Here is a 10,246-nt window from a genome sequence, read left to right on the forward strand (position 1 = left end):
CTTTCGGAATCATAAATAATATTAAGGGTGCAATTCTAACTCACTTTCCAACACTGACATCAGGGCAATGCAGCTTCTAGGTAAGGAAACAAACATTCCCTTACTTTGAGGAGGTCTCCGTGAATGCCACCAACTGCAGGATGCAGCACATGTCCCATTGGCACTGCTATGTAATTGCCTGTGGAACATACCGTTGCACTAATGCAACCCCAGTAGGAACAGGGGTCTCATTCAGCCCACTTTTGATAATTTTCTATTGTTTCTTGGGTGAATTGGGCTAGTTAAAACCCACAGTTACATGTGGGGAACACAATGTAAGCTCCCCCTCACAGTTTCAGGTGTTGCCTTGTCTCTGGTCTAAGTGAAAGGGTATTTATCACCTCTGTTGTTAGGTGATGACAATAGCAAAATGTCTGAGCCATTTGAAAGCCATTTGAAAGCCAACAGGCTTTTTTTACTGCTGGATCCTAGCAACACTTAATGTGTTTATTAGGAAAAATGTTGATGAGTCAGGTTTGATTTGTAGCTGACTGTTTAGCAGAAATCAAACCTCAGTCATTTGGAAATTCTCGCCCTCCCCGCTATGCTTTTTGTTGCTTATAACCAAAAAGTCTGTGCAAAAACTGCATAATCCTTCACTGCTTGACTTCACAGCACAAAGAAATAAACTTTTTCAGTTTTTCTCTCCCAAAGCCTTCTTTTTCAAAGATCTATGGGAAAGAGCTATTTCCAACACTGTAAAAACATAGTGACTGAGCTGTTGCAGATCCAGCTCAATGTTAAAGGGGTGGGTGGGTTTCAAGCTATTTACATGTCAGCCAAAGATCATGTAGCACCCCCTCTTTGAGAGGTTTTGTTTTTTAGTGAAGACCTCTGTCTCTAGGTCCTGAGAGTATTTTTTTTTTTTTGGGGGGGGGGGGGGAGGTAGCTATCCGGCTCTGTTGTAAGCCTGCAAAACACCTCAGCTGCTGTTTTAGCAGCTAGCTCACCTTGTAATAAAGGGGTTTTCTTTTCTCCAGAGCATTCAAGGGTCACAGGGATTCACCTCCTCCTTGAAGCTTGTGCTTCTGAAAAATTAGTGGGGGTGAAAGATACATAGACTATCGTTATTTGCTTTACCCAGGCTTCGTGCACTGGAGAGGACACTCTGTTCCAGAACCACCATTCAGAGCGCGATACCATAGCCTTCCGAGACTGAAGGATGCCAACAGCTATTGCTTTTGGTTGCCATTATTTCATTATGGATTCTAATGAAGATTCATATCTTGATCATAGTATCTCCTCTTCAAAACTAACACTAAAGTCAGGTCAATGCTTAAACTATATATTGAAGACTTAGGTTTGATTGACCCATGGCAAGCTTTGCATCCTTCAGATAGTTCCTTGCATCTCCTTACAAGGAAGCCGCGTCGGCGCAAGGAGATTCCCGGCCAAGTCTTGCGTTGGTCCAGCTGGGCTGACGCAAGAATAAAAGGTAGGCGTGGGGGAGGCGGAGACGAGGAGGAAGGGAGGCGTTCTTGGGCAGGGGAGGGTGGGCAGTGAGTGGCCCTGGAGGCGGGCGGGCAGGAAGAGGGAGGTGGGGCTGGGATCCGGCAGTTATGTGGATCCCAATCCCCATTCCCGGATTCAAGCAGCCGCCCCGCTCTTCTCGAACTTGTGCCACCTCCAGAGGTGGCACAAGTCTGAGAAGACCCATTGGGGCCAGCAGCACTTACCCAGGGGTAAGGGGAAAAATTTCCCTTTGCCTCTGGGTAAGACGCTTTTGGTCACAATCCTGTGCTGGATACAGCACAAGCCTCTTGGCTTGCTTGTTCCAGCGCAGGATAGGATTGTGTCCATAGTCTGGAATTCAACTCTCTAGATATGCTTCATCAGTGCTTGAGTTACTTGGTAAATATATCTTAAGACTATTTGGGGATTGATGGAGATTTTAATGATACACCAGATCCTAATTTAGACTGAAGTACCCCTTTATGCGGAACCCACTCTTTGATGATGGAAACATTTAGAGCCTATTAAGGAGAATTGGGTTTCATTGATCTGTGCCATGCACTATGATTAAAGGAAATGGAGTGCCTACTTATTTCTTCAGTTCACCATAATTGTTTTTGATTAGATTATTTTCTCATATCAGTCTCTTTTTTAGTAAACATTAGAGCATGTGAAATAGATGTGATCATGCTCCTATTGCATTAACTTGTCAACTTTTAGGTGATTACAACACAGCAGCCATGGCATTTTCACATTTCCCTTTTAAGTGCTAAAGATTTCAAAATTTGAATGGAACACTATAGACCTATCCCTTTAATGAATATTGCTACAGAGATAGTGATTAATATGTTAATTAAAGTTTACATAAGAACATAACAACATAAGAACATAACAACAGCCCCACTGGATCAGGCCATAGGCCCATCTAGTCCAGCTTCCTGTATCTCACAGCAGCCCACCAAATGCCCCAGGGAGCACACCAGATAACAAGAGACCTCATCCTGGTGCCTTCCCTTGCATCTGGCATTCTGACATAGCCCATTTCTAAAATCAGGAAGTTGCACATACGCATCATGGCTTGTAACCCGTAATGGAGTTTTCCTCCAGAAACTTTTACAATTCTCTTTTAAAGGCGTCCAGGCTTGATGCCATCACCACATCCTGTGGCAAGGAGCTCCACAGACCAACCACACGCTTAGTAAAGAAATATTTTTCTTTTATCTGTTCTAACTCTCCCAACATTCAATTTTAGTGAATGTCCCCTGGTTCTGGTGTTATGGGAGAGTGCAAAGAGCATCTCCCTATCCACTCTGTCCATCCCCTGCATAATTTTGTATGTCTCAATCATGACCCCCTCAGGCGTCTCTTTTCTAGGCTGAAGAGGCCCAAACGCTGTAGCCTTTCCTCATAAGGAAGGTACCCCAGCCCAGTAATCATCTTAGTCGCTCTCTTTTGCACCTTTTCCATTTCCACTATGTCTTTTTTGAGATGCAGCGACCAGAACTGGACACAATACTCCAGGTGTGGCCTTACCATAGATTTGTACAACGGCATTATAATATTAGCCGTTTTGTTCTCAATACCTTTTCTAATGATCCCAAGCATAGAATTGGCCTTCCTCACTGCCGCAGCACATTGGGTCGACACTTTCATCGACCTGTCCACCACCACCCCAAGATCTCTCTCCTGATCTGTCACAGATAGCTCAGAACCCAACAGCCTATATGTTTTGATTTTTTGCCCCAATGTGCATGACTTTACACTTACTGACATTGAAGCGCATCTGCCATTTTGCTGCCCATTCTGCCAGTCTGGAGAGATCCTTCTGGAGCTCCTCACAATCACTTCTGGTCTTCACCACTCGGAAAAGTTTGGTGTCATCTGCAAACTTAGCCACCTCACTGCTCAACCCTGTCTCCAGGTCATTTATGAAGAGGTTGAAAAGCACTGGTCCCAGGACAGATCCTTGGGGCACACCGCTTTTCACCTCTCTCCATTGTGAAAATTGCCCATTGACACCCACTCTCTGCTTCCTGGCCTCCAACCAGTTCTCAATCCATGAGAGGACCTGTCCTCTAATTCCCTGACTGTGGAGTTTTTTCAGTAGCCTTTGGTGAGGGACCGTGTCAAACGCCTTCTGAAAGTCCAGATATATAATGTCCACGGGTTCTCCCGCATCCACATGCCTGTTGACCTTTTCAAAGAATTCTATAAGGTTCGTGAGGCAAGACTTACCCTTACAGAAGCCATGCTGATTCTCCCTCAGCAAGGCCTGTTCGTCTATGTGTTTTGAAATTCTATCTTTGATGAGGCATTCCACCATCTTACCCGATATAGAAGTTAGGCTGACCGGCCTATAGTTTCCTGGGTCCCCCCTCTTTCCCTTTTTAAAGATCGGTGTGACATTTGCTATCCTCCAATCTTCTGGCACCATGGCTGTTTTGAGGGACAAGTTGCATATTTTAGTCAAGAGATCAGCAACTTCATTCTTCAATTCCTTAATCACTCTTGGGTGGATGCCATCAGGGCCCGGTGAGTTATTGATCTTTAATTTAACAATGAGGTCTGAAACATCTTCTCCTTTAACCTCTATCTGACTTAATTCCTTGGTCAGGAGGGGCCGTTCAGGCAGCGGTATCTGCCCGAGGTCTTCTGCCGTGAAGACAGATGCAAAGAACTCATTTAATTTCTCTGCCATCTCTAAGTCTCCTTTTATCTCCCCTTTCCCTCCCTCACCATCCAGAGGGCCAACCGCTTCTCTGGCGGGTTTCCTGCTTCTAACATATTTGAAGAAGCTTTTATTATTCCCCTTAATGTTGCTGGCCATGCGTTCCTCATAGTCTCGCTTGGCCTCCCCTATCACCTTCTTACATTTCTTTTGCCACAGTTTATGATCCTTTTTATTCTCCTCATTAGGGCAAGACTTCCATTTATGCTTCCTTGCCCTTTACAGCCTTCTGGATTTAGTGGAACTCTTCTTTCTTTGCGGTATACACTTCTGCTGGGCCTCTATTACTGTTGTTTTAAGCAGTCTCCATGCACTCTGGAGAGATTGGACTCTTTTTACCTTCCCTTTCAACCTCCTTCTAACCAGCCTCCTCATTTGAGGGAAGTCCGCCCGTCAGAAGTCAAGGGTTTTTGTGAGAGATTTGCCTGCTATTCTTTCCCCGACGTGCATGTCGAAACGGATCGCAGCATGATCACTGTTCCCCAACAGCTCCGTAACATTGACATCTCTAACCAAGTCCTGTGTACCGCACAATATTAAATCCAGAGTCACCTGTCCTCTGGTGGGCTCCATGACTAGCTGCTCTAAGGCACAGTCATTTAGCATGTCAAGGAATCCGGTCTCCTTTTTGTGACCAGAACACAAATTGACCCAGTCTATATGAGGATAATTGAAGTCCCCCATGATTACAACCCTGTCCCTCCTTGTCACCTCCCTGATCTGTTTCCTCATTTCAAGGTCCCCTTCCGATTTCTGGTCTAAAGGACGATAGTACGCCCCCAGTATTACATCGCTCCACAGGCCTGGTAATTTAACCCACAGAGATTCTACGGTGGAGTCGGACCCTCCTTCAATCTCTACTTGGATTCGATCCCTTCCTTAACATAAACGGCCAACCCACCTCCAACATGCCCCTGCCTGTCCCTCCTGTAGAGTTTACAGCCCGGGATTGCGGCATCCCACTGATTCTCCGCATTCCACCAGGTTTCTGTTATGCCCACTATGTCAATGTTTTCCTTTGTCACCAGACATTCCAGTTCTCCCATCTTTGCTCGGAGACTTCGGGCATTCGCATAAAAGCATTTGTACACGGAATGCCCCAGGATGGGCTGCTTATTCGCTCCTTTGTCCCCGCATCCTCTCACTGTGCCAAACCATCTATCACATCCCATCACACTACCATTCCCAATTTCTTCTCCTACTCTGCCTTTGTCTTGTTGTTCTCTAACTTCCCCATCCTCGTCCCAAGGAGATGAGGAGTCCCCAACCGGATGCCCCTCGGCTCCTGTCGGCCTTCCCCCAGGGATCAGTTTAAAAGCTGCTCTGCCACCTTTTTAATGTTATGCGCCATCAGTCTGGTTCCATTCTGGTTCAAGTGAAGCCCGTCCCTCTTGTACAGGCCCCATTTGTCCCAAAACGTTTCCCAGTGCCTAACGAATCTAAACCCCTCCTCCCTATACCACTGTCTCATCCACGCATTGAGACCCCTGATCTCCGCCTGCCTAGCTGGCCCTGTACGTGGAACAGGTAGCACTTCAGAGAACGCTACCCTTGAGGTCCTGGCTTTCAGCTTCCTACCTAATAGCCTAAATTTGGCCTCCAGGACCTCCCAGCTACACTTGCCCACGTCGTTGGTGCCGACATGCACCACAACCGCTACCTCCTCCCCAGCACTGTCTACCAGCCTGTCTAGATGAGAAGTGATGTCCGCAACCTTTGCACCAGGCAGGCAAGTCGCCATGCGGTCCTCACATCCGTCGCAAACCCCCCTCTCTATGTTTCTAATAATCAAATCACCCACTACAAGAAGCCCCCGACCCCCCCTCCTGCTGAGGAGTATCCTGAGTGCATTCAGATACAGGCCTGTCACCTGGAGAAGGGGTCCCCCCTAGGGGATTGTTTCCCTCCTCTCCAGGATGGAATCCTCCAGCCCCAAGGCTCACAGGATGGCAGGCACTAGCTTTATACCCCTAGCTAGCTCCTCCTCCCTCCCTCCTTGCTGATTGAAAGGGGGGCTGGTCTTCCCAGGTGAGATTACAAAAGCTCAGGAAGACAAAAGGCTGTTGATGGGCTTAATCCACTCTGCAGGCCCCTGAATGGGTTGCTTGGATTAGCCTAATGGGGCTCTTATCACCTCCTAAAGGTCAATGACTATGCTAAATTGCCCTGTCTGGTTGGGAACTGGCCCTTCCTAGGTTCTTACCCTCCTAGTTCAGTTCTCTTAGGCTGGACTGTTCTTTAACCTCAAGCTAGTTTTTATTTGAGTTTGTTTATTTATTTATTTATTTATTTCTCGCTCTCACCTAGATCCTGTGTCCCAATTTACTGAAATGTTTAGATTATGTTCTAACTTAGATTAAGTTTAACTTGGGTTAAGTATAGGGTTAATTTAAAACAAAGTAGAAAAACTTGCTTTCCACTTTATCCTCCTCTGTTTTATTTATTTTCTCAAGTGCCTGACCCTTGAGCTCTTACTCATGAGTAGGACTCTGCTCCTGCTCAGAGCAGACCTATGTACACACCTATGTATTTATTTTTATTGCCCTCACCTAGCTCCTGTGTCCCAACTAGCTGGACCTTAGATTCCCTCCCTTAGGTTAGATTAGGTGCTAACTTAGGTAAAGTTTAGGTAAAGCTAAATTTCAATGTTGATTTAAGGTTGATTTAAAGTTAGAAGACAAGGAGTTGGAAAGACAAAGAGTTAGAAAGAGTACACTTACCTTCTCATCGTCGTCCTCTCCTTCTCCAAAACTCAGAGGTCTACTTGCCTTTTCCTCGCCCAGATACCAAACCCCTTACCTGGCACTTTGTTCCCAGAGGCACTTGGTGTCCCAGTTCTGTAGAGAGGGTATTAGAGACTTGGTAAATGTTAATCAAGTAGGGATTATAGAAGGCAGGCAATAATCTTAGTTGAGTTGTTGGCTTGATCACAACTGTTTGGGTGAGCCCAACATCAAGCAGTCCACCTTTTCAACAGCACTACTTCTGCTGAGGTGTCACTTTGAAGTTCAGCAACTGGTGGTGGTGCTGGAAGAACCCAATTATCATGCAGGCTGGATAAAGAGCTTCCTTTGCTAAAGGGCCTTGTTTATGTTTGACACCCCAGGAGCTTGCATTTAAGTGGCACCAGGATGCCACTCACCAAACAACTGAGCAGAATACTGGAATGGATTAATTCTAATGTTTTGGGTACTACAGAGCAGATCTCCCAGCAAAGTGAAATTCATTTATAATTATCTGCACTTCACTTCTCTCAATGTTACTATAGCATTGCCTGTACTTTTAAGGCAAGGTGGCTATTGTGTAAGGCAGTGGTTCCCAAACTTTTTCCGACTGGCAGCTCCCTTGAACTACAGGGCCACTGGCAGTGGCTCACCATTAGGGCTACAATTCTATCAGTTCTTCATGAGGATTCCACAGTTCCCCTGCCTGGTGTCCACAGCTCCTTGGGGAGCCACAGCTCAGTTTGGGAACCACAGGCATAAGGATATATCCAGATGGCAGTCATAAGAACATATGAAGAGCCCCACATGCCCTCCTCCTCCACTTTAAAAAAAATAGTGGAGAAGCAGGCAGCCCCCAGTGTGGCATGGAAAGACTCATGGCCACCCTTGGAGCTTTTTTGTGTTTCCCTGAGGGCCGCCTGTCCTCCTCCACTATTTTTTTTAAAGGAGAGGAGGGCGGGCAGTGGCACTTGCAGTGGGGGCACAACTGGGTGGGGGGAGCAATTTTGCTGGCCCTCCCATGTGGCACCCTGGGGCTTTTGCCTCTCCTGTCCCCTAGGAACACCACTGATCTGCCATTTTGCTGCCCATTCTTCCAATCTGAAGGGGGGGGGTGCGTGCGTGTATGTCTGTGCAGGTGCATGCATGCAACATTACAAGTTCACATACTACCAGAAAGCCAGTATGCTGGTCTTCTTGCGGCCCCTGCCAATCCCCTGCAGGTGGTGGCAATTGCAGGACCACTATGTACCCTTTTAAAAAGCACTCTTCCTTAAGACCCATCAATAACAGGCTATTTTCTTTTGCAGAAGGCCTCCATGGGCCCCCAATTTGGACTAAGGGTCATGGTGCATAGGAGTCATGGGACTAAGGGTCATGGAGATAGGCAGCTCTGCCTTTCCATCACTGCCACAGCTTGATCTAAACTGCCTTCCCAAAGCTGCTACTAACCACAGAGGAGAAAACTTGCAGACACAAAATTTTGCCCTTCTGCAATTAATAGCAAATCTGTGGGAAAGGATTTACACTGGAGAATTGGTGTGGAGGGCCAAAAGTTAATCTCCCCTTCCATCATGCTGTGGCTTCAGTCCAGATTGCTCTACTCTGTTCAAAAGAGAAAACAGTATCTGAAGTTCTAACCACAGCACTCTTATGTGGCATTTAGTCTGGCCTTGAGTTTATTGCAAAAGAACCAGCCCATACAAGCCATGACCATAGAGACATAATCAGGTGCGCAAATCTGCAGAGAATATAAATGCAGGAAATCTATGCCACATGGCAGTGGTTCCTAAACTATGAGCCATGGGTGCCCAAGGAGTCGTGGACACCAGCCAGGGGAGCCATGCAATCCTTGCAAAAAACTGCCCATCCTATACAATGTATAGGACTGTAGCCCTAATGGGGAGCTGTGGCCAATGGACCAGTAGGTCAAGGGAGCCGCTAGTCAAAAAAGATTGGGAACCACTGCCATGTGGGATTAGGGAGAGAAATGTGACAAACAAAGAATCTTGTTCTTTGGGGGTTACAAAATGAAGGTTGAACCAAATCTCATTCTAACCTGGGGGCAACCACAGAACTCAAATTCACACAAGTCACAACGTCAACAGGGAATCTCCATCTCCTAATGCAGCATCTCACTAAATTCCAGTTGCATCTGCTGGGCAGATTCACCAGGTATCTTCTTCTGCCCTTAAAGATACCTTCGCACTGCCACTTGCAGTTTGGTCCTTGTGCAGCACTTTGGGTTTTGCCCCAAATTGCAGCCAGTTTAAAGTCAGGTATGACTCAAAACATTTTCCGTCCAAATACCATTGCTAGTTTTATTTGTGAAGCCTACTTCTTAAAACACGATAAACAGCCTTATTGACGCTCATATCGAAGTAGATCACAAATTCCTTGGAATGCCACAAAATTGCCACCAATATGAACTCTTGAATGATGCCTGTGCCTGATTCTGAATGCAACACCTTCAGCCAGTGGCATAGTTAGAGGGGGTACAAAGCACGAGGTTTCGCAGATGGAAAGGCTCCGTGCAAAATTTAGTGCTTTGCACCCCCTCTAGCTACACCACTACCTTCAGCTCCTAGGATAGGAGCCCTTCTTTGAACCCCAATGACTGAGGACAAACAGCACAATCTTGTGTGTCTACTCAGAAGTAACCTGTGTTGCATTCAATAGGGCTTACACCCAGGTGAGTGTGCACAGGATTGCAGCCTTACTCAGGGTGTGGTTACTGGTCCCAGAGGAAAAGTTACCAGCACCACAAGGCTGGGTTGCTTGTCATAAGAACATAAGAACATAAGAACAGCCCCACTGGATCAGGCCATAGGCCCATCTAGTCCAGCTTCCTGTATCTCACAGCAGCCCACCAAATGCTCCAGGATTTGTCTACTGTGTGCAGCCAGTTCCATGGTGCAGTCAGTGGAACTCACAGCCCAATCCTATGCATGCCTACTCAGAAGTAAATCCCAGTGTAGTCAATGGGGCTTACTCCCAGGAAAGGGTGCATAGGATTGCACTCTCACTCCCTAAAAAAGAGTTAGAAATGATCTCCTTGTTAGGGCTGCATCTTTTGAACACTGAGAGCCCAATCCTATGCATGTCTACTCAGAAGTAAATCTCACTGTAGTCAATGGGGCTTACTCCCAGGAAAGTGTGGGGATTGTAACCTTAAGCAGGAGAGAATCTCACTGAGCTCTGAGAATGTCAATCAGCTCAGCAAAGGGGCCCAGGATTGCGCTGCGCGCCCCGTGCGCCTCCGTTCAGCCCCGCAGCGCTCCGCCTCTCCAGAGCCGCACACTGG

General features: G+C 46.7%; 1 protein-coding gene across 3 annotated transcripts in view; it reads right to left on the bottom strand.

The window, feature by feature from the left end:
- The window catches only part of LOC136648830 (DGAT1/2-independent enzyme synthesizing storage lipids-like), a 33,297-nt gene extending 23,081 nt beyond the window's left edge, over positions 1-10,216 (bottom strand). The window contains exons 1-2 of one of the 3 annotated variants that reach the window (XM_066625085.1): positions 10,113-10,216; positions 6,940-7,056 (exon numbers count right to left, since the gene is read on the bottom strand). The gene's annotated coding sequence lies outside the window, so the exon portion shown is untranslated. The remainder of the gene's footprint in view (positions 1-6,939; positions 7,057-10,112) is intronic. The other 2 variants (XM_066625086.1, XM_066625087.1) reach the window with 2 other exon arrangements.
- Positions 10,217-10,246: the final 30 nt, after the last annotated feature.

Source organism: Tiliqua scincoides, chromosome 4 (genome assembly GCF_035046505.1).
Source record: "Tiliqua scincoides isolate rTilSci1 chromosome 4, rTilSci1.hap2, whole genome shotgun sequence".
In the NCBI taxonomy this organism is placed as follows: domain Eukaryota; kingdom Metazoa; phylum Chordata; class Lepidosauria; order Squamata; family Scincidae; genus Tiliqua; species Tiliqua scincoides.